The sequence below is a fragment of the Ornithorhynchus anatinus genome, chromosome 8, assembly GCF_004115215.2.
Source record: "Ornithorhynchus anatinus isolate Pmale09 chromosome 8, mOrnAna1.pri.v4, whole genome shotgun sequence".
NCBI classification, from domain to species: domain Eukaryota; kingdom Metazoa; phylum Chordata; class Mammalia; order Monotremata; family Ornithorhynchidae; genus Ornithorhynchus; species Ornithorhynchus anatinus.
The window spans coordinates 50291621-50316156 of NC_041735.1; positions in this window are offsets into that span (position 1 = coordinate 50291621).

Genomic DNA, 24536 nt, shown 5'->3' on the forward strand with positions numbered 1-24536 from the left:
AAAAAGGAAGGCCATTGGCTGGACTGTTAGAAATCATCTGAGCGGCCAGAGAGTCATAATTTGAAAGGAGCCCTGGAATACTAGTACTTTAGCTGAGCCACTGTTGCTTCAAACCTAATCGAGAGTTTGTTTTAGATTTAGATTTAACTGTTGAAAATCAAAAATATATATTTTAAGAGCATAGGAATAGAGCTAAAGTAAGACTGACCTTATATGTACAACACACACATAAATACTGAGTTATTTGCCTCTTATGTATGTATGTACATCACCTCAATGTATTTATTTTGACCACTCTAGGTGGAAATATTTTTATGTTTGATTCACCCATTAGAGTGAAAACTCCTTGTGGGCAGAGAATGTGTCACTTCATGATTCCGAACTTTCTAAGTGCTTAGGATAATCCCCCACGCTAAGTGCATTCTCAAGAAATGCTACTACTAAACTATACACACACACTCACATAGTATAGTGGAAGGTCTCTCTACACTGTAAGCTCATTGTGGGAAGGGAATGTGTCTGTTTGTTATATTGTACTCTCCCAAGCACTAAGTACAGTGCTCTGCACACAGGAAGCGCTCAATAAATATGATCGAATGAATAAATGAAACATAGAAAGAAATTTACTTTTGCCATCTTTATAGTCAAAGTTTAAAGGTAAATAGGCACTAATTCCTTGTGGTCTCATTTTTCCACACTCACTAGAATAAAGTTCTTTATCTGAGATTCTGGGTGGCTTTGCCTGAGTAAGCTTTGGTTTATTCTTGTACCTTAAGGCTGGGGACTGGGTTAGACTGATACACAGGGTAAAAGAATCTTTACTGTCCCTAGTTACCCCTCCTAAATGGCAAATCTGTGAGCCACTACTAGCAGGTGATCAGGCATCCCTTGTGACCTAAGTCAAGGGCCTGACAGCCAGTCAGGCACAAACAGATACTGCCAGCTGGAAAAGCCACATTCTACAAACCAATTTTTTTTATTTCATTCAGCTTCCCTTCACCCAGACATCTTACAGTTAAGTGCTCTGCATTATCAAGTGTACTATTCTCTAATTTGTTCACAACAATTTGAAGTATAAGATTTAGCAGAGTCTCCATCTGTGGAACAAGAATGCCAGATAAGCTAACTGGAAAGTCACACAACCATATGAGATCAAGCCAGAACAAAAGGATAAATGCCCAAAGAAGGATAGGGCAAATTATTGCATACTTTTCAGGGAAGAGAAGCATTCTAAACATGCCACTAAATTGCAGTGATTTTGGATGAGAGCTGTCACAACTGAAACAGAGCAGGGAAAAGGTAGAAAGTTATGTTGGCTATAAGACAGGCAGGTCTTTTTCCTTGTATGTTGGCTAAAAGTCTGGCAATAAGTTGACTTTGTGTGTATGTTTTGCATACTCTTTGTTGAGAAACTTGTATCTTTTTTTGTCAGCACAAACCAAAAAAAGACAATACAAAAATAAGACAGAGTTAAATTCTAAGAAGAAAGGAGGGGAAAAGTGGATGGAAAACACGGTTTATCCTGAAATACGTCAGCAGAACTTTAAAGAGATTGTAGTGTACAGGACTGCATCTGTGGGTGGTTTCACTGGTTCAACCCATCCTGGTTCCACGCACATGGAGAGAGCTAACCAAGGGCTGTAGTTAGGATGTGGCCTATCAACTGACTTAATCCTGCCACCGGGGCCGATGCCGGACAGGCAAACTATTTGCTCCATGTGGCTCTAAGCCTACCCGGAGTCTCTCCACAACTCTGTCCATCATAATAGCAGTCCTCAAACAAATTGCTGCCGCTGACTCAGGAGCCCCTGTGGGAGGAAGTGCCCCTCTTCTGCCCTTCAAGCTCCTCCCCTCTCCACCTTGATGTTGTCCTTTAGCGACCCTCAGCCTGCTTTGAATTTGGTGAAGTGTCCTTCCAGCCAAAGTAGCTGCTCTGGAATAATGCTAACGGGTGAATCCCAGGTCTCAGAGCATGGCCAAGAGGCTGTGTCAGAAAGGTCAGACAACTGGGCTTCGAGTCTGAAGACCTAAGTTCAGTTTCAAGCTCTCCCAGTGAGTCAGTGTACAATCTCTGTGGCCCTTTATGCTTTTTCAATCACATTTTCCCATCCTCTCACCCTTGAAATGTTGGAAGTATTAACTCTAACATGAAAGATAAAAGAGATAAGGCATTGTCCTTATTTTTGAATAGTACACGTGGGAGTGAGATCAAATCCTCAGAAAGGATTATCCCTGTTTCAGTGTGTCTTCAAAATAAGTCTTCAGGAAGCTTTCTTGCTACACTCATTTTCCTGAAAGCCTCTGTGTTTTTCTGATTTGCATAGAAGGAGTGTTGTTCCCCGGGGAAGAGAGACACTGTGATACAGCATTCTTGAATGCAGGATGGAGAGTGAGAAAGTGTGCTTAAAAATCAGCACTTATTTAGTGACTACAGAAGGAGAAGTGTAAAATGGTGGCTTGCGAACATACCACTATAAATACCAAGAATATTTTTTGTGGATGATGAGGGAATTTCTGTGACTAGTCTAGTTGGTTTGCGGGTTCTGCATGATCTCTCCTTGTCTTTCAGGGCAAGTCACTAACTTGGCTAAATGGGGTTAGGGGTAAATATTGACCTTCCTAGTAGATGTAATGTGAAGTAATTTTCAGTTGTAGAGTGATGGAAGGAATGTAAAATAATTCACAATCCTCAAGTGAGAGAAGCAGTGTTGCTTAGTGGAAAGAGTACAGGCCTGGGAGTCAGAGGACCTAGGTTCTAATCCCTGCTTTGCCACTTGTTTGCTGTGTGACCTTGGACAAGTCACTTAACTTCTCTGTGTCTCGTTTACCTCCTCTGTGAAATAGGGATGAAAACTGTGAGTCCCACGTGGGACATAGACTATGTTCAAACTGATTAGCTTGTATCTACCCCAATGCTTCATACAGAGCCTGGGACATAGAAAAGCAATCCTCTCGCTGTACCTCGATCTCATCTGTTTTGCCACCGACCTCTCAGGCACATCCTGCCTCTGGCCTGGAATTCCCTCCCCTCTCATATCTGACAGGCAATTACTCTCTCCCACTTCAAAGCCATATCGATGCCACATCTCCTCCAAGAGGCCTTCCCTGATTAAACCCTCCTTTTCTCTTCTCTCACTTGCTTCTGTCGTCTGAATTGCTCCCGTTATTCATCTCCGCTCCCAGCCTTACAGCACTTATGTCCATATCTGTAATTTATTTATTAATATCAATGTCTGTCTCCCCCTCCAAACAGGGAATGTGTCTGTTTATTGTTATACTGTACTCTCCCAAGGACTTAGTAGAGTGCTCTGCACACAGAAAGGTCTCAGTAAATACAAATGAATGAACCATTTAAAAAAGATGTTAAGGAGGGCACCTTAGCCATTGAAAGAGGGGTAATGGACCACACCAGGGAGATTCCAGAACCAATGGGGTGGGGTGAAGTTTCATGAAATTCAAGTGAAGCTCCTCTCACCCCTGGAGCATGAAGGTCTAGCTGGTGCCCCCCTCTATTCCTGTTGCTAGACTCGTCTCTTAAAACAGGGTTTGGAGAGTGCACGGCACCCATGGCAACTTGTGTACCTCCACCCACAAGTCTCATCCATGCTTTCCAGGGCATTACCTTCTAGTAATAACTGTGGCATTTATTTAGCATTTACTATATGTTAAGCACCCCTCTCATAGTCACAGCTGGAGAGTTTCCAGTTCTCTGCCAGTCTCAACTACGGGAGGTCAAGAAGAGGCATATCTATTCCATTCCTAGCTTGGCCAGTGACTAACAAGTGGAAGGCAATCTGCTACAAGTCAAAACTCACCCATGCTGGGCAGCAGCAGCATGGGAGAGAGTTGAGGGCAGAGACTCCAGTTTACTGCGCGAAAGGAGGTAATGGTAAACTGCTTCCATATTTTGACCAAGAAAACTCTTGGATACACTACTAGAACAATTGCAGATGGAGGTAGGGCATTCTGGAAGAGATGTGTCCACGGTGTCTCTATGAGTCGGAGACAACTTGACGGCATAAGACGAGACATATGTTAAGCACCAAAGTTGACATAAGGTTATCTGATAGGATGCAGTCCTTGACCCACATGGGGATCACAAGCTATCTTATCCTCATTTTACTGTTGAGGAAACTAGGTCCAGAGAGGTTAAATGACTTGGTCATAGTCACACAGCAGGCCAGTGGCAGAGCTGGGACTAGAACCCAGATTCCTAGCTTCTAGTTCCCTGCTCTTTCCACTAGACCACACTGCCTCCTAAATACACCCACATACATCATTTAACTCTAGGACCAGATTGACCAGACTATCCAGTTTCCAAAACTACAAAGGTTGGATCCACTAAGGTCCCAGCTTTGAGCTGAGGTAACTGGACCGAGTCCTCAGCCAGGGTGGCCATGGTGTTTCTCCACCTCTTCTACAATGGTGGCTGCAAACAGCTGCCGCTTAAATAATAATAATTATGGTAGTTGTTAAGCGCTTACTATGTGCCAAATACTGTTCTAAGCACTGGGGTTGATACAAATTAATCAGGTTGGACACAGTTCCTGTCCCATATTAAGCTCACATTCTTAATCCCCATTTTTTACAGTTAAGGTAACTAAGGTCCAGAGAAGTTAAGTGACTTGCTCAAGGTCACACAGCAGCCAAGTGGTGGAGCCAGGATTAGAACCCATGACCTTCTGTCTCTCAGGCCTGTGCTCTATCCACTAAACCAAGCTGCCACTTCTGTCCCAACCATCACTACACCTGAACTGGCTCCTCCTCCCTCTCCCTTCCCCTGCTCTTTTCTCATTCTTCCTTCTTTTTTCTCCCTTCTCCTTCTTCCAGCTTCCCTAGTTCTCCCCTCTCTCTGCCCCCTTTCACTAATTCCCTGTCCTATAACAGAGGCCCTGTGCTCCATTCCATCCAATATCGGTCACTCTGCCCATGATAACCCTGTGAGGGAGCAGAGGAAATAAAGGACCCAAATGTGAACTGTCTCATTCTTCCACAACCTCAAAATAAGTGATTAGTGGTGTCAGGAACCTGGCCTTCGGTGAAGTGTTCTTGGCTCCGACCCTTATCCTTTTACCTTTATCCTTTTCCCATCTGCCATATCACTGATGCAGTCAAGTGGCCAGGTACATTTTAAGAAAAGGGAGATAGACAGAAACAAATGTTGCCCGGTATGACCCGGCCAAAATAAAAATGAGGACTTCTTTGGCAATCAGTTTTGTTGTCCTTGAAGTTGTATTGGCTGATCAATCATATCTATTGAGCACTTACTGTGTGGAAAGCACTGTATTACACACCTGAGAGAGTACAATATAAGAGAGTTAGTAAACACATCCCCTGCCCACAAAGAGCTTACAGTCTAGAGGGGGAGAAAGACATTAATATAAATTAATAAATTATGGATATGTGCATAAGTGTCTGGGGCTGAGCAGGGGGAAAAAGAGAGCAAATCCATGTGCACAGGCGATGCAGAAGGAAGTGGCAGGAGAGAAAAGAAGGGCTTCGTCAAGGCTGGCCTCTTGTGCCTTCAATAACGTTTTGATATAAGACTAAGACAGTGACACATGATTTGGGGAATAGAACAACTGGAGAGAAAGCTCAGCTTTCCTACCAAACCCAATACCTAAAATTATTAGCACCACCTCATCAGATCAAATACCTTCTGGTTGAAATACTCAGAGAGCAGGGCAATTCCTCTGACAGACCCTGAAATCTGCTGCTTTAAGAAATTAAACCTCTCTCAAATACCACAGAACTGCAAGTTTCACTTCATATTACCATGGGGAAACATGGACACACACACACAAAAGCTGCGGCAGTATGAAAAACAAGATCTCCTTGCAAAGCATTATCACATTTACTACTTTATGCTGATCCAAGATTGCCAAGATATTCAGAAGAAAAATTAAATGAGGAAATGCTAACAACTGTGCTTGAATAGTTCATCATTTGTGCCAGTCTGGAGACTCCATCATACCCCAAAGGAAGAAACAGTAGCTCAGCTGAATAGCAACATATTTATTGTTTTCTGCAGTCAGGATAATTATTTTTTTACCACCTCAGAAAATAGCTTCTTCTCTAAATATTCTCCAACCTGAGCCAATGAGCAAAAACAGAATGCCTCTTCAATACCTTATTGAACCTCACATCCTGAAATTTCCTGAGACAAAGAAAAGGAAAATACCAATAAGAAATGTCTAACTGAGTTGAAAAAGGATCTCTTTCAGCAGAAAATGCTTACCTAGGTGAATATTAGTGTCCAAATCTGAACTCACCCCCAGGCCAGATTTGGCAAAGAACAACAAAAAGCAAATGCCCCCAGACTCTTATCTTTTTTTTTAGGGGGCGAGGGGGCGCAGTGGGGAAGAGGGTAATCCCGTGTTACTGAGACCTGTGACATGACTGTTAGTTTGAGCTCCTACCGCTCTGTCCTGCAAAAGCTGCCTGTGAACCCGGTGTGATCAATTATTCAGTCGATAGTATTTATTGAGTGACTACTGTGGGCAAAGCATTATGCTAAGTGCTTGGGAAAGTACAATAGGATTATCAGACACGATCCTGGCCTTCAAGATGCTACAATCTTGAGGAGGAGACAGACAAAAAAATAAGTTGTTGGTAGGAGGAAGAAAAAGGGGATATGTATCTGAGATAGCATCTAAGTAATAGCATGATAGGTACATAAGTGGTAAGGGAGGTTGTAAGTATTTAAGTGCTTAGGTCGTGCTGAAGTGCTAAGAGAGGCAGTAGTGCGGAGAGAGGATATGATTTCAGAAGGATTTTGAAAATGGAGAGAAGTCAAATTTGGAGGGGGAGGAAGTTCCTGGCAAAAAGGAGGACAGAGCAAGATGTCGGCAGAGTGAGACATGAGAACAAGACACAGTGATAGATTATGAACCCATGTGAGCTGGAGACCATGTCTGAAGTGACTGTAGGGTGTCTACCGAGTACTCTGTATAGCGCTTGTTATAAAGTGAATGCTTAAATAATTCATTCATTCATTCAGTCGTATTTATTGAATGCTTCCTGTGTACAAAGCACTGTAGTAAGTGCTTGGGGGACTACAATATGACAACAAACAGACAAATTCCTGCCCACAATGAGCTCACAGTCTAGAGGGGGAGAAAGATAATATAAATAAATAAATTACAGATATATGCATATATATACATGTAAGCTGTGGGGATGGGAGGGAGGTTGAATGAAGGAGCAAGTAAGAGAGATGCAGAAGGGAGTGGGAGGAGAGGAAGGCTTAGTCAGGGAAGGCTTCTTGGAGGAGATGTGTCTTCAATAATGCAAGTATTATTAGTAGTAGTATTCTTAAAAAGGAATGCAAACTGAGGCGTAGTGGGAGAAGAAAATGAATAGGAAGGAATAAGAATGAAGGTGAAACTTAGGAGTTACTGCTTGATGTGGAAAGGGAGAGACAACTATTTTGAGAAGTGGAGATACATAGAAGAATGTTGAGAAAAATGGGCCAAGTGAAGTATGGACAATAAAGAAGAGAAACTGGTAGTAGGGAGACCTGTGAGAAGGCTAATGTAACAGTCAAGCCAAAATATGACAGGTGCCTGGACCAGCATGGTAGTCATTTAAATGGAAGGAAGGGGTAGAGCCAAAAACACAGGATTTGATAAAAGACTGGAGGAGTCAAGAATATTGCCAACATGGTTTTAGTGATGGGTAGGAAGTCAACTGTGATGGTGAAAGAGAGGATTTAGGAGGAAAAATGCACAGTCACTTTTGGACACGTTGAGCTACCAGTAGGCTATCCATGTAAAGATGTCCTGGAGGCAAGAGAAAATGTGAGATTGCAGAGGAAGAGAGAGGTAGAGGCTCATGAGGTAGATTTGGGAGTCATCTGTAAAGAGGCACTAGTTGAAGGATAATAATAACAATAATATTTATTAAGCACTTACTATGTATCAAGTACTGTTCTAAGTGTAGGGGAAGATACAAGATGATCAGGTCAAGCACAGTCCCTGTCCCACACAGCATTCACAACTTAACTAGGAAGGAGAACAGGTATTGAATCTGCATTTTACAGATGAGGTAACTGAGGCACAGAGAAGTTAAGTGACTTGCCCAAAGTCACACAGCAGACACGTGACAGAGCCAGGATTAGAACCCAGGTCTTCTGACTCCCAGGCCCATGTCTTATCCACTAGGCCACTGCTCCTCAGTTGAAGCTTGGAGAGCAGACAAACTCACCTGAGGAGTGGATGTAAGAGTGAAAAGAGGAAGAAACCTTGAAAGAACAGAGCTTTGAGAGACATTCACAGAAAGTGTGTAGAAGGCAGAGGAAGAGCCAGTGAGAGAGACTGATAACGACTGACCCAAAAGGGAAGAGGAGAACCAGGAGCGAACTATGTCAGTAAAATCAAAGTCGGAAGGTTTTCTTGGGAGAAGGGAGTGATAAAAGTCAGCTGAGAGGTTATGGAAGAGTTAGGCAGAATAGGGTCCATTAGATATGGCAAGAAGGAGATCATTAGTGAGGCTGAAGAGAGTAGTTTCATAGGAGTGAAGTGGAGGAAACTGGATTGAAGGGGGTCAAGGGATTTGGAGGAGAGTAAGTGAAAGCAGCAGCAGGGATCTAGAACCTATTCATGAAGTTTGGACAGGAATGGGAGGAGGAAGATGAGGTGATAGCTGGAGGTGGCAATGGGACCAGCATAAGTTTTATTTAGGATGATGATGATGACGATGATGGCATTTCTTAAGCGCTTACTATGTGCCAAGCACTGTTCAAAGCACTGGGGTAGATACAAGGTAATTGGGTTGTCCCGAGTGGGGTTCACAGTCTTAATCCCCATTTTACAGATGAGGTACCTGAGGCACAGAGAAGTTAAGTGACTTGCTCAAAGTCACACAGCTGATAAGTGGCAGAACTGGGATTAGAACCCACAACCTCTGACTCCCAAGCCCGGGATGCTACCACTAAGCCACGATGCTTAGGGAAGGCATGGGCATGTTTGAAGTCAAAAGGAAAGGATCTACCAGAGAGAGTGAATGGTTGAAGATGGCAAGTGGGGGCTCTGCCACTTGTCTGGTCTGTGACTTTGGGCAAATCACTTAACATCTGTGTACCTCAGTCATCTCATCTGTAAAATGATATTAAGACTGGGAGTCCCATGAGGTGTTTCCACCTGCACTGACTAGTGCCTGAGCGCACAAAATTCTCCCTTTTACCTTCCTAAATCCTTTCCATATCCTTTCCAACTCCACTCTCACCCTTCTCAACCATCTATCAAGAAATATCCCACCCACTTTATACTTACGGTATTTAAATGCTTACTATATACCTCGCATTGAACTGATAGCCATATGAACTAATCAGATAAGTCCCTGCCCCACATGGAGTTCATAATCTATGGGCAAGGGACAACACAAGGTATTGGACCCTATTTTACAGATGAGGAAAGTGAGGCACAGAGAAGTTTAGAGTTTTGCCCACAGTCACGTAACAGGCAAATGTGGAGCTGGGATTAGAAGCCAGGACTCTTGACTTCAAGGTCCATGATCTTTTTACTAGGCCACCCACTTCAAAATCTATCTCTACTACCTGTACCTCTGGCCCTTCTCACTTTTTTATGGTATTTGTTAAGCACTTACTATATGCCAGGCACTATTACTAAGCACTGAAGTAGATGCAAGATAATCAGTCAGGTGAAAACCAGTCTGTCAGGTCTGAAAAGGGATGACTAGCCATTCTACTTTTCATTGGAGCAAATAGAAAAGATCGTTTCTATAATGTTTGCTTGGTGCACCAGAAAGTGTATTAAGAGTTATTTTTGTCCAAATGGCTCTTCTCAGATCAATTCATTGAGGGAAAAGGAGAATGTGGTAAGCAAAAGGAGAGAACGGAATGCAGATCAAAGTTATTCTCTTTGAACCTGCTCTAATAGTGGACAATAAATACCCAGAAAAGCTCACTGAGACCAAGATAAAATAGCTTACTGTACCCAAGCTGTAATAAGATGAATTTCAATTTTACATTCTGAACATCGAAGCCACTGGAAATGTTCAAAAACAGTAGTTTCAGAAAGTATTGTTTTGAAATAACCTTGAGGTGAACACACAGAAAGAAGGCAATTCTCTTAAATTTTCAGAGGTTTACTTGCACTCAAATCAACTCCTACTGGTTAAGTTTTACTATCTGTATTTCAATTTGGTTTTTACTAAACAAATCAGGATACCTCTTGCAATGCAGAAAAAGGAGACACATTTCAATTTTATGAGAGGCCAAAGCCAGTTTGTTTCAGTGTATCTCACTACAGTAGCCATGGCCACATATGTTCTTCTCAGAAAGCAGATGGATGTTCATGCACTGTGCCGCCGCATACATTTCAAGATGAAGTTTCAACTGCCTTTACAGAGTTTAATTCAATATATCTGAAGTGGGAGGCTTAGAAAATTATGCTTTGAGTTTTAAATTTTTTCCTGAATTGATTGATGAATAAAAACTTCTAAAAATAGTTCTGTGCTTATTGTTGGCCCCTGAAGTGAAATGCACTCAGATGATCTGAAATCACGGAAAATGCAAATGTGGAACAAGTTCCTGCTTGCAGCTTCAGATTTCCAAAATTGTTTCCTTTCCAGCCATTTAGCCTTTAACCAGTGGTTCTGATTTCCATTTCTAAAGTCCCTCCCCTCCACAGTGGGGTGCGGGGTGGGGGTGGGGCAGGAGGGGGGAGGAGGGAAAGAGAGAAAGCAGAGGTTTGCCAATCTTAAGTGGCCACCAAGCAGTAATCCTCCTGGCCCCTAATGAGTTTAGTAATTTAAAAAGTTTAATTAATTCCTGCCCATCCCTCTTCCCAGTAAAATCAAACTCATCTTTGGAAATGAGTAATAATAATTATTGTACTTATTAAGTCCTTACTTTGTGCCAAGCATTGTCTTAAGCACTGGGGCTGCACAAGGTAATCAGGTTGGACATAGTCCCTGTCCCACATGGGGCTCACACTCTTACCCCCATTTTACAGATGAGGTAACTGAGGCACAGAGAAGTTAAGTGACTTGCCCAAGGTCAAACAGTAGATATCTGGTGGAGCCGGGATTAGAATCTAGTTCCTTCTGACTTCCAGGCCCGTGCTCTAATAAGAAATAATAATAATAATAATGATGGTGATGGTATTTGTTAAACACTTACTATGTGTCAGGCACTGTAGTAAGCGCTGGAATTTCACTCCCATGGCTATCCTGGTCAATTCTGGGGCTGGTATTGGAAGAGGGGCTGGTGTCTAGTCGATAGCAAATACTTGCTCAAATATCTTGTAGAAGAGGAAAAGAAAAGAATCTGTCTTCACTCAGTATGTGGTCTGGAAATCAACTCTGCTACAGGAACAGGGAAAGAAGGGACCCCCTCCACCCCACACATCCAGGCTCCTAAACCCATTAATTTACTTTGCAGATACCAGAACAGCCATTATGGATGTTCAGAAAATCTTTTTTTTCCCCAGATTATTTGTAGCAAATGTCATTGACATGGAGCCAAGAATTTTGTACTTCTTTATTCCAGGGCTCTTAACTCAACAAAAGACTTGTTCCCAGACCCTGGCTGAATCTAAACTGAAGTAGCTTGTTCTCATTACAAGGCAAATATCATTGACAATTTATCCAGGTAAAAAAAAGAGTCACTCCTGCTGACCCACACTAAGTGTTCTAAAATGGAAGGCCTGTGTGCCTTCTGCTCCTCTAGCATAATGGAGGAAAAAAAACAATGGTGCAGGCTTAATGACATACCAGAGCGATTGAGTTAAATAGTATATATCCCTCCATTTTGCATGGAATTCCTCCTCTAGACTCTAAAGCTCTTTATGAGCAGGGGATGTTTCTACCCATTCTAGATTGTAAGTTTGTTGTGAGCAGGGAATGTGTCTTTTGTTATATTCTACTCTCTTAAGTGCTTAGTACAGAGGTCTGTACACAGTAAGCGCTCAATACAATTGATTAAATTGCAAAATGAATTCCCAGACTAAGCCCCCTTTTCCTCAGTTTCTCCTCCCCGCCCCATCACCCTGACTTGTTCCCTCTGCTCTACCTCCCCTCCCTGCCCCATAGCACTTGTGTAAATGTACATATCTAAAAGTTCTATTTACTTGTATTAATGCCTGTTTTTGTTTTGATGTGCATTTACATCTATAATTCTACTTATATTGATGCTATTGATGCCTGTTCATTTGTTTTGATGTAATAATAATAATAATAATGTTGGTATTTGTTAAGCGCTTACTATGTGCCGAGCACTGTTCTAAGCGCTGGGGTAGACATAGGGGAATCAGGTTGTCCCACGTGGGGCTCACAGTCTTAATCCCCATTTTACAGATGAGGAAACTGAGGCACAGAGAAGTTAAGTGACTTGCCCGCTCCACAGTCACACAGCCGACAAGTGGCAGAGCTGGGATTCGAACTCATGAGCCCTGACTCCAAAGCCCGTGCTCTTTCCGCTGAGCCACGCTGCTTCTCACGCTGCTTCTTTGATGTCTGTCTTCCCCCTTCTAGACTGTGAGCCCGTTGTAGGCAGGGATTATCTCTACCTTTGCTGAACTGTACTTTCCAAGTGCTTAGTACAATGCTCTGCACATAGTAAGCGCTCAATAAATACTATTGAATGAATGAATAAATGAATGGTCTCTGTTGCTGAATTGCACTTTCCAAGCATTTAGTACTGTGCTCTGCCCACAGTAAGCGCTCAATAAATACAATTGAATGAATGAATGACTTCCCATGCTCATAACTTCAAAAACATAAAATAAAATGAATCAATTACTGCAACCGACTGCAACTGTTTTCAAGCTCAATATTAAGGACGTTATAGGCACAAAATACATAGTCCATATTTTATCATATTTACTCCTAGCCAACGTAAGGAGACAGAAACCCAGCTCAAGAGGGTTGCTCATCAACCCATGCCATAGTGAAACTAGCACTTACCTGGCTCACTCTGGCTAAACAAGTTACTGCTAGAGTGTCCCATGGTCCCCATATTCACCCTCATCCACAACACATGTGCAGACACACACACGCACACACAGAGCTCCCACTGCAGTAGCAAAAGTAAAAACAAGAATGTTTTATTTCAAAGGAAATTCATCAAAAAAATAACAGCAGGTAAATTATTGGTCTGGAGATAAGGAAACTTTCCTACGGATTAGAATGGGAGAAAAAGAAATGGATGTTTATTTTCAGTGCCAGAAGATCAAACTTACTGCTCTGCATTCTTACTTCTCTTATTTACCTGCCAGTTTATGAAGCACACCCATCACCTCTGGGGATATAGTCATAAAAGCCAAAAAGAAATATACTGTGCTTTGACAGGTAAATCAAATTAAAATCCTCCCATATATTCTCAGATAATCCCCTCCCTTAGAACTTCAGAAACACTTCAGATTCCCATTTATCTTATTTATACTACAGGTATAGTTGGGTAATCTTCTCCCAGAAGAAACCATTCTCTATGCCAGACTCTAAAGCTTAACACTGAGGAGAAATTAATCTATTACCCTAATGGTGAGAAGCAGGCAGAGAACTAAGAATTCCTGCGGGTTGAGAGTGTCATTTTGGTGGCGTGCTTTTGGTTTCCCTCCAAAGTAGCCTCCCAGGGTAAGGGATCTTGTAAAATTCCAATTCCCACCTGTGTATTCTCTCCCAGCACTTAATACAGAGCACTGCAAACAGTAAGCACTTAAAAAATACTATTTGCCTTGCCAACAAGAAAGCTAATCACAAAAATGAAGCATTTTACTTGGTAGAAAAGCTAATCAGCAGGAAAGCCAGTATATTCCATTAAAAATAAAAAATGTAATTGGAGAAATAAAAGCAATTCTCCATTTTAAAAAATATAAACTGAAATTAAAAGTTCCCTGGATTGTCTTTCAGAACCAATTTCATTCATTCATGCAATCAGATTTATTTGATTTGATGTCCCATAGTCAACATATAGGGTTGTCTTGCTGAAAACTCATCCACAAATACGAGTGTCATTCAGAGAATCTCTTATACACTGGAACTTTGCCCTTGAGAATACAGTGTACCTGACAAAATCAGAGAGCCTTTCCACTGCATGAAATGGTGCGTAGCTTGCTCAGCTCGGTTAAGAAAAAGACACATTTAATAGGATACTCGAAATTGTAAGCTGGTCCTCTAAACAGTCAGCTTTCTGTGGGCAGGTAATGCGATTACCAGCTGTTTTATTGTACTCTCCCAAGCACTTAGTACAGTGCAGTGAACCCAGTAAATGCTCAATAAATACTATTGATTGACTGAAATTGAACCTGTAGTTGGAATGAGAAGGGAGGGAGAGAGGTTAAGGGAGGGAGAGAGGTTGGAAAGGAAGGAAAAAAGTGGGAGAGAGGCTAGAAGGGAAGGAGGGAGGAATAATTGAAGAGAGGGAGAAAGGAAAAGATGGGTGAATAAATGGATGGAGATATGGATTGATGGATGGATGGGGGGATAGAGAGGGAGGGGGCGGGCACTAGTTATCTGCAGACATTCTTTCTATGGTACTACAAAAGGGGAAAATAATAGATATTGTCAACCAAAATGGGATTTTTCTACCTTAAAAGACTCTAGAAATAGCAATTTCTGAGCACAAACTCGAACGTGTCAATGGAGAGGGTGGACGGAGAAAGGGGAATAGGTTTCCTCGATAATACTGGTCCCAGAGACCTGAGCTGGGCAGCAATAAAAATTGGTGGTGACAGAGGCAGGATGCTAATTCTCTTTAAAAACTGCTTACTCACTTCTTTTTTCCTAGTCCTTTGTGTTGACTCTTCTGCCAACCTTGGGGTTGACTGACATTTACTGAGCCTCTCCTGTGGGCTTTTTTCCACGGACAATACGGCTTTCCAGGGGGAAAAAAGAAAGCAAGTCCTGGTCAACAATAGATGGAACATAAAATGGCTGTTCTCTAATTTCTTTTTCAGAAATTACAAGAGCACTATGAATACCAGGTTTAATTACCTTTGGCATCAAGGTACATGGTATTTTATTTGCTTGACAAAACTAGAAACGAAATATCCAGGAAGTCCAGCTGTTCCTTGTAGAGGTTTGTCCCAAATACTGTCAATAAAATGCTTAGTTGTATCTGTATTTCTTTAGAGGACCATATTCTGCTAGAGCTGATTTTAACTACACTATTAATATAATTATGGCATTTGTTAAGCGCTTACTAAGTGCTGGTGTAGATACAAGTTAATCAGGCCAGATATAGTCCCTGCCCCACAAGGAGCTCTCAATCTAAGTACGAGGGAAAACAGATATTGAATCCTCATTTTTCAGATAAGAAAACAGGCACAGAGAAGTTATATGACCTGCCCAAGATCACCTGGTTGGCAACTGGCAGAGCTGGGATAAGAACCCAGATCCTCTGATTCGCAGGCTCGTGCTCTTTCCACTAGGCCATACTGTTTCCTGACCAGGCTGCTTCCCGGTCAGTTCCTCTCTACCCAAAGGCAGTCAAAAATATTCATTCCCCCTTTCACAAAAGTTGCTGATGAAATCCGGTACCAAACAACACATTTCTTCAGCCTTTGCTCTTCATCCCTCTCTCACCCCTCCCTGGTTTCTATTTGTTCCTTTGTAAAGGAAAACTAAAGTCCCACGGCTCATCTGGATGGCATTCCCTTGTTCCAGAATCCTTAGTAACGTCACCTTTTGGTCCACCACCAATTGCTATCTGGCAGACTCCGAAGGCTTTTGCTACAAGAGCGGTTGGCTGAATTCCTAAGGCAACTCTGTAAGGAAGATAGGAAGATGGTGCTGCTCTGGGAATCAGGAGACCTGGGTCCCAGCTCCGGCTTGGCCTGCTGGAACTGTGCCCTCAGTGTGGGAAGGCTTCTGACTGAAGAACCACCTAGGGCAAGGGTTGGCAATCTAGGGCTCGGGAACCAGAATGGGTTATTCGGGATTTCAGATTGAGCCTTGAGCACCTGCTCTGCAGGCAAACTCAGCACTGTGGAAGTGACGGCATTACTTCCTCCCAGTGCCTCCATTTCTCACTTTCTCTCTCTCTCTCTCAGCAGGGTGCAGCCCTGGTCTCGATCCAGTGAGTTTTCCACTGTCCTCAGTGGTCAGCAGAGTCAGCTAGAACTGCTCTTCCCCATCCCCTCCTGGGGACTGTGTGAGCATCCCTGGCAACTAAGTCAGTCAGGGAGAGAAAACCACCCCCAGGAACTCGTCCTGTGCCCTGAAACAGCAGCACTGAGCTGAATGCCAGACAAGGAAGCTCAGGCTTAAGAGGAAAAAAAAGCCACCAGGCCAGGATCTTCATTTCCCTTACACACTGCAGGAAAGGATTCACATTCCCCCTTCACAGGTGCCAGGTTTCAAGCGGCAACAGCAAGAGAACTAAAGAGAGTCAGTCAGTCAGTTGTATTTATTGAGCGCTTTCTGGGTGCGGAGCACTGTATTAAGCACTTGGGAGAGTACAATATAACAGACACATTTCCTGCCCACAGGGGTGGAATCAGACATAACAACAATGGCCACTGTGCACTGAAACTCTGGCATCACCTTTCCCCTTTCCCCCTCCCTCCTCTGTCCCCCTCTTTTTTTAAAATTTTGTGCTTGGCTCTTTGCAAAGTAACTGCTATAAGGATTTGCTTTGTTTGGCTCTTTGGCTCTCTGCATAAAAAGTACCATAGATTAGGGTCCTGCCCATTCTGGGAGGTGGACAGGTTCAGAAAAATAGTAGCCAGCAAAGACCACGGTAGCTGCTTAGGCAACTGCCCTCCTGATGGTGGCATTATGGCACAGCATTGACACTATACCACAAATGAGCTCTATCCTCGAAAAATCGCCCAAGTGTGCGCCTGTTTGCTGCACTCCTACCCGGCTTCTCGCTCATTGCTCTCTGAGTCCCCATGGAAACATGATTGTCATGAAAGAGATTGTATGAGTGACACTGTGCAAATCACTAACTCTCCAATCAATTCCTGCATGCAATCTCTTATTACGGAAATAATAATAATAATTGTAGTATTTAAGCACTTTCTATGGGTTAGGCACTGTACTAAGCACTGGGGTGGATACAAGCAAATTGGGTTGGGCACAGTATCAGAACCGAGGCTCACTTGTTTTTCCTGATGGGAGACTTCAGCTATCTAGCCAATGCCAAGCCTAGACGCTGGTAATGGGCACAAAATCTATGAACACAAAGTAAGGGAGCTCCAAAGCACCTCCTTGAGAATATCTCCTATTTCTGCATCATTGGATTTGGCTCTGCAACCAATTGAGTTAGGCCCCAAAGATCAGCTCTCAGCTCCTGAAATCCTTGTGACATACAGGTCTCCATCTCGCTTCCCTTCCCCTCCATTTTCACATCTGTCCTCAGGGCCTTCAGCTAAGGACACCACGTTATCTCTGAACTACAAAACGGTGTGAGGGCTACAAGTTCCAAAAATAATTTTTTCCTACCTCCTTCTTCAAGAAAGGGGACTGCCTCTTTGAGATTGAGGTAAAATATCAAGAAAGAGGGGCAGGGAGAAATAAGGAAATAAGGGGAAAAAAGCTTGTCATTGTGTCTAGTCTCAAAAAATTTCAATATGAATCAGTATCTCAGAGAAATAAGATGAACACAACAAGATTTTTACTGTCTTGTTCTTTTTGTAAGTAAGGTACAAAAGCCATTATTTTGCCACTATAATGGCAGAATATGATGATTTTGTCAAGAAAAAACTATGTTATGAATTCTTTGAAATATAGCTTGTGAAGCAATTATTGCCACCACCCATATATTATACTAATGGTTATACAATGCTTTTTCCACTGGTGCTGACACCAACGGGTCAGTAAACATAGTTTATTTCCACTAGAATGTTCACTATACAATTCACACAATTGATTTCTCAATTATAAATGAGTTGAATCAGATTTAAAAAGCAACTTTTCAGCACATTAGTTGTAAAGTGTACACACAAACACAAATGATGCATCAGAAAGACTAAGCTCAGGCTGAACGTTCCTCAAAGTGAATCTAATAAATGGTCATGAATAAAGTGTAAACAGGCAATATTTGCAGGATACATTAGCTACATTTAGAACATCATTTAAGAGAAGGCTAAGGCTGGTCACTGGAACTGGTAATTGGATCAAGAGCTAAACAAAAACTCTGTTGGGCTAAATTTGCCTGGGGACTTTGTTTTGCTAACTTGGGGTAACTTCTGAGGATTTAAATTCCTTTTCATGGGTATCTTAAACCCTTTTTTGGACCCTTCCTCCCTCACAGTAATACCCGTCAAATAGGCCATTTTCTTTTCCCCATTATCTTCTTCAACTATTTGTGCAGGAATGGAGGAATCAATCTTAAAAACCTTAGTCTCTTCACCACCATCATTGTAATGCAACAAAATCATCTTAAGAAATTCCTGCTAACAAAGTTTTCCATCCACTAGGACCTGCCCTAGGAGAGATTTTTGCTATATTAATGAGACATGCATCATCACGAGACCCAGCATGGCCTAGTGGATAGAGCAGAGCCTGGGAGTGAGGACCTGGGTTCTAATGTTGGATCTGCCACTTATCTGTTTTGTGACTTTGGGCAAGTCATTTAACTTCTCTGTATCTCACCTATAAAATGGATATTAAGACTGAGAGCCCCATGAGGGACATGGACTTTGTCTAACCTGATTTGCTTGTATCTACCTCAGTGCTTAGTAGTGGGACTGGCACATTAGAAAGCACTTAAATATCATAAAAAAATCACAGGCAGTATTTATTGAGTGTTCACTACATGCAGAATATTGTACATAGTGCTTGGAAGGGTTCAGTACAACAGAGTTCATATAAAGAGAAAGGGAAAAACAGACAATAAGGCAAAGAGAGAGAAATGTACAGGCAGGAGTGACAGACATGCATAATACTCATACACGTTTGTGTTGTATCCTCTTCCAGTTGTCCCAGAGAAGCAACATGGTCTGGTGGATAAAGCACAGGCCTGGGAGTCAGAAGGATCTGGGTTCTAATTCCAGCTCTGCCACTTGTTTACTGTGTGACCCTGGTGAGTCACTTCACTTCTCTGCCTCAGTTGCCTCTTCTGAAAAACAGGGATTAAGACTTTGAGCCTCACATGGGAGGGGGACTGTGTCCAACACAATTTGCTTGTACTCACCCCAGCATTTAATACAGTGCCTGACACACAGTAAGCACTTAAATTCCACAATTGCTATTATTGTCATTTTATCCTATCCATCACCTGAGAACTTATAATTTGTTACTCATTCTCTTGGGACTATGATTTGTACCTGTAGAGTTGCTTGTAAATTGATGTTCCCTGCCTCTACCCACTTACCTCTCCTTTAGATTGAAAGCTCCTCAAGGGGAGGGACTATATCTTTTATTCCTTTGTACACTCAGGCAGCATTCACCCAGCCACTACTGTTTCCACCACCCTCACACCACCACAGAAAGGTTCCAGCTTCATGTCTGTGTGGTGGCATTAGTTATTTGTATGATTGCCACATATGACCTTGAAATCACTGGCAGTGAATGCAGTTCAAGGGCCCCCTGCCACGACTTCTGCAGCTCAAGCACTCAGTTATTTCACGACAATTTCCAGTGTTGCCTCCCCGCCGCAGGCCCAGCTGTAGGAGAAATCTTCAGGAAATGACCCAGAAGAGGCAAGCCTAGCCATGGTTACAAAAGAGAAGAAAATTTGACATCTCTCTAGACTGTAAGCTCGTTGTGAGCATGGAATGTGTCTACCATCAGTTGCGTTGTACTTTCCCAAACTTTAGTCCAGTACTCTCCGCATGGTAAGCACTCGACAAACACCACTGATGATGATGAGTTCCTCGGCTCCTCCGCTCACCGACTCCTGTGCCCCTGAAACTATTTCTTCTCCTCCCGCCAATCTGGCTCAAAGTGGAACTTGGAAGTCCTGCCCGGCCACTTTTCCATGTGATGGCTGAGACCGCAAAATTCATGCCTCTCTTATCCAACTGTGGGACAGTTGGATATTACCCAATATTCATGTGTCCAGCACTGTACTGCACCTGGCAGTCAACAGAGATTCAGTTCTCACAAGTCCTGGCTTGTGCTTCCAAGAATTGATATTATCTCAAAAAAAGAAAAAAAATCAAGCAAAAAAAAGCATAAAGAAAAATGTTTTAAACACAGCAAAACATGAAGTCTTTTTTAATCTTTCCTTCCAAAGGCCTATTACGGAAAACTAATCCCCTGTAAGAGTCAATGATGCCAAAAGACATGGGAATAATGTACTGCTGAGATATGATCCTATATTCATATTGTCTCATCTTGTTTCCCCTGAGTAGTTTAGGAATAAATTCAAGAGGCATCATTCTAATGCCAGCTGACCCATTTGCCTGCTGTGTGACCTTGGACAAGTCACTTAACTCCTCTGAACCTTGGTATGGATGCCTGTCTACTTGTTTTGTTGTCTGTCTCCCCCTTCTAGATTGTTGTTGGGTAGGGATTGTCTCTGTTGCCGAATTGTACTTTACAGGCACTTAGCACAGTGCTCTTGCCACAGTAAGTGCTCAATAAATATGACTGACTGAATGAATGGTTTCCCCCTCTGTAAAATGGGGTTTTAATACCTGTTCTCCCCATCCCTCAGACTATTAACCCCATGCGGGAATGGAACTGTGTCTGATCTTATTATACTGTATCAATCCCAGAGTTTAGCACATAGTAAGCGCCTAAGTACCACAGTTACTGTTAGTGAATCAAATACTATGGTTGTGCTACAAGATTTCCTAGGAAAGATGATATAAACAATGGCATAATCCCAAATGTAGCTTGCATTGCATATCCTATCCCTCTGTAAATGAGACACTCACCCAAATCAGAGATGGCATTGGTTGCTCCTACTTCTATTTCTCCTGTTAACCAGGTTCTGTTTGTGTCTATACTGAGACTCAAACAAGGCACTGCAAGTTAAATTAAGGAGATGATTAGTTAATGTGGGTCAAACTCTATCCTGCTCTATGTTGTGGTATTTCTAGAACAGTCTCTGAAAAATTAGCCTAACATCTTCCACTGGAACATAAATATTAATACCTTATAAGAGCTTTAAACAGTATAAATTAGCCTTCTAGACTGCCTAGCTTCAAGTGACCTTTCATCCCCCTCTCTTTGCCACCTATAAACTTGGCTGTGTACTCCTTAAACACTTTGATACTCATCCTTAATCTCCCAGTAATTATGCTCAATTCTTTATACTCTACTATTACCCCTATCTGTAATTTATTTTAATGTCTATCTCCCCCTGTAGACTGTAAATTCCTTGGGGACAAAGGTCATTCCTACTAACTCTAGTGAACTTTCCCAAAGCACTTCATACAAAGCTCTGCTCACAGTAAACATTCAATAAATACCACTGATTCTGAAAGCATTTTCCCCCATTTTCTTCCACAACTATAATTAGGAATGTTGTAAGCTTCAGAGAATCCTCTTTTAGATTGCATCCATTTGCCTTCAGAAATAAGTCAAACTGCTGTATAAGCCATTTCCACTCTTATGCACCACTCAGTGTCAGTTTTAATTGCTAGGTACTTCTAGCTATTCCGTGTTTAGGAAAGGATTTTCTTTCATTTTTCTCTCCTCATGCCCCTCATCTCCATCAATCAACAGTCTGTATTCAAATCAGGCCATTGCAAATCTTCAGTGAGAAACAAATCTGTCACTGAAAGCATGATAAAATAAATAACTCATTCACTTACAGGATGAAGCATCTTTCAAGTAAACTTATGCCAAGTCTGTTCTGCTTACACCCCTCGTACTTTCCTCTATCAAAAGTTAGACTGTTCCAACCATTCCCACCAGCAGGGTCTCTCTAGAGAATAGTCTGCCATTGGCTTTGACTCCAATTACACTTCCCTGCTTCCTCTTCACCTCCACAACCCCGTCCAAATAATGAATCAGTCTTCAGGTGGGAAAGAAATCACCCCACCTGGTTTATCCAGACCTTCATTTTGCAAAGGTTCTGTTAGAAATCTTCTTGACGCAGGGTACACGTCTTCTTCCTCCACTGAACTCTGAGTACACTGCTCTGCAAACAGTGGATGCTTAATAAATAATAATTATGGTATTTGTTATGCACTTAATATGTGCAAGGCACTGTATTAAGTGCTGGGGTGGATACAAGCAAATTTGATTAAGCCCTGTCCTACATGGGGCTCATAGTCTCAGTCCCCATTTGCAGATTGAAGCACAGAGAAGTGAAGTGAGTTACCAAAGGTCACACAGCAGACAAGTGGCAAAGTGGGGATTGGAACCCATGACTTCCTGACTCCCAGGCCCTTACTCTAATCATTACACCACACTACTTAGGGATTGATGCTGAATCTAAGTCCCCTATTTCTCAGCAGCAGGAAAGTCATGTCCAGGAGTGGAAGGAAGCAGAGCAAGAAGAGGTGTCTATGTTTCAGCAGGTCAGAATAGATGTATCAGTTTAAATGGTTTTAAATGGTGTTAGCCTTGCTCCAACAGTGTTCTGGGACTTGTCTTTTGGGCCACAAAATGTGGTAGTGCCTGCCTTTCAGACATGCTTTTTTACCAAAATTTGGTTCTAACACTAGTAAATGGTAGGCATGCCCTAGTAAATGGTAGGCATGCCCTTGTGTGCTGAAAGGGAGAGACCAGCAATTATGAGAGGAAAATTCAGGTATTAAAAAAACCAAAGGGGATTCTTTTTCCCTTGTTTTCCCTGGAAAATAATCATCTTGGCAATTTTATTTTGTTTATTGCCCAATCTAAAACAGGTCATAGACAGTATAGTATTAAATCCCAATTTAAGAAGCCTGACTACCTTTTTCTCCTCCTATGACAGGCTCTGCACAAAAAGCTAGAAATACTAGGTGCATTATATTCTCTACTCTGCTGTTCTTCCCAGGAAAAAAAAAAGCAGAACTCCTATTCTGAAGATCTGTCTTTAAGCAACTTCAACATAGTTTGCATGTCCCTATTCAAGGAAAAGAATGCAGAACCCGACATTCGGAGTTTGAGCCAGCAATTGCATTGGCTCCTTTCCAGCAATTATCTGGGAAATTCTATTTCAGCCACTAAATCTACAGCTTTAATCAACTTGCAAATCCAAATCACCCCCAGCAGTGAGCAATCACACTCCACCACAGCTAAGCCTCATGGAAACAGTGATTGGATCTGTGACCCCGGAAGACACAGTCTCCCTGTCAGATTTCAGTCTGAGTTCCCAGAAGGCAGATTCTCTCCAGTTAAAATTTCTCCCCTCCCAGATAAGGTGTCCTTTTAGCCTATAAAATGATGCCCAGATGCCAGCGGGTTGCTAATTTGGGGCAGAAGTTCTTTGCTCTGTAAGCGTGAAATCTTATGAGAAAGGAAACTAGCCAGCAGGAAATGGCTTTGCATGATCTTCATTCAGCTTCATCTGTTGCCCGGTCTGACCGTGGGTTCCCCAAGTTTCCCACAATGATAATGCTATGCCAGCCCTTTTGGGTAAGTGAATTCTGTGGCTAGCATGTCTCCTGTTTATTGCCACTGTTCTTGTCTGTCCGTCTCCCCCGATTAGACTGTAAGCCCGTCAAACGGCAGGGACTGTCTCTATCTGTTGCCGACTTGTTCATCCCAAGCGCTTAGTACAGTGCTCTGCACATAGTAAGCGCTCAATAAATACTATTGAATGAATGAATGAATGAATCCTGTTCCACAAGACACTTGAGGAAACAATTAGTGATCTGTGACAATGTAGTTCTCGCCTGATCCTGGCATTTGAAGGTTAGGGCTGCCAAAGCCACGCCACTCCTCAGCGACTCCAATTCGGATGCACCCAGTGCCCAGTGTGAGCCACTCGTGCATTAGACAGCAAATGAAATAGATCAGCTCTTAATTAGTTGGCATTAAGGCTCAAACGACTGATGTTATTCACCCTCAACATTTACATGTTAAAAAGCACACAATGCAATGAACAAAACTATATTTGAACACAGCTAATTCCACCATGGCATTTCTTAAAACAAATCCTACATCTCAAGAGGGAGCAAGCCAGAAAGTAGAAAAAGGAATGCAGCCCAAATAGGCCCTAAAATGATCCCCTTCCCCCAATAAAATCATGGGCACATAGTATTCGTGAAGAACATATTTTCCTAAAGCATTTTCTAACAAAAAGATTTCAGTAGATATTTGTCTCCTAACTAAGGACTGCTACAGATTCAATGGCTACAGTTTATCCTCCAATTAATCCAAGGGAGGGGACTAGAGACAACTCTTAAATTGGGTCAGAAACTGGAAAGTTTAGAATGTCAAAGCTATATCCAATTGCAGTGTTCCTTGCCAGCTCTATTACCCTACGTCACGCTCTTGTGACTGGCAGGAAATGTTAAGCATTGCCACAGACCTGCTTTCCTGTATTTTGCAAAGCAAGCATCTTCCACCTTCATTTCCATTTATTTGTTTGTCTAATTGGTAAAGATCCTAGACCCATCTCCTTCTCTGTCCTTTTTTGTCTTTTCTAAATGCTCTGACTCTTTTAATCGGGACAGAGCTGAGCTGCGTGTAGATAAATGAAAATAATTTCATTTGGGCGGTTGAATTTTATGCTCGGCTAA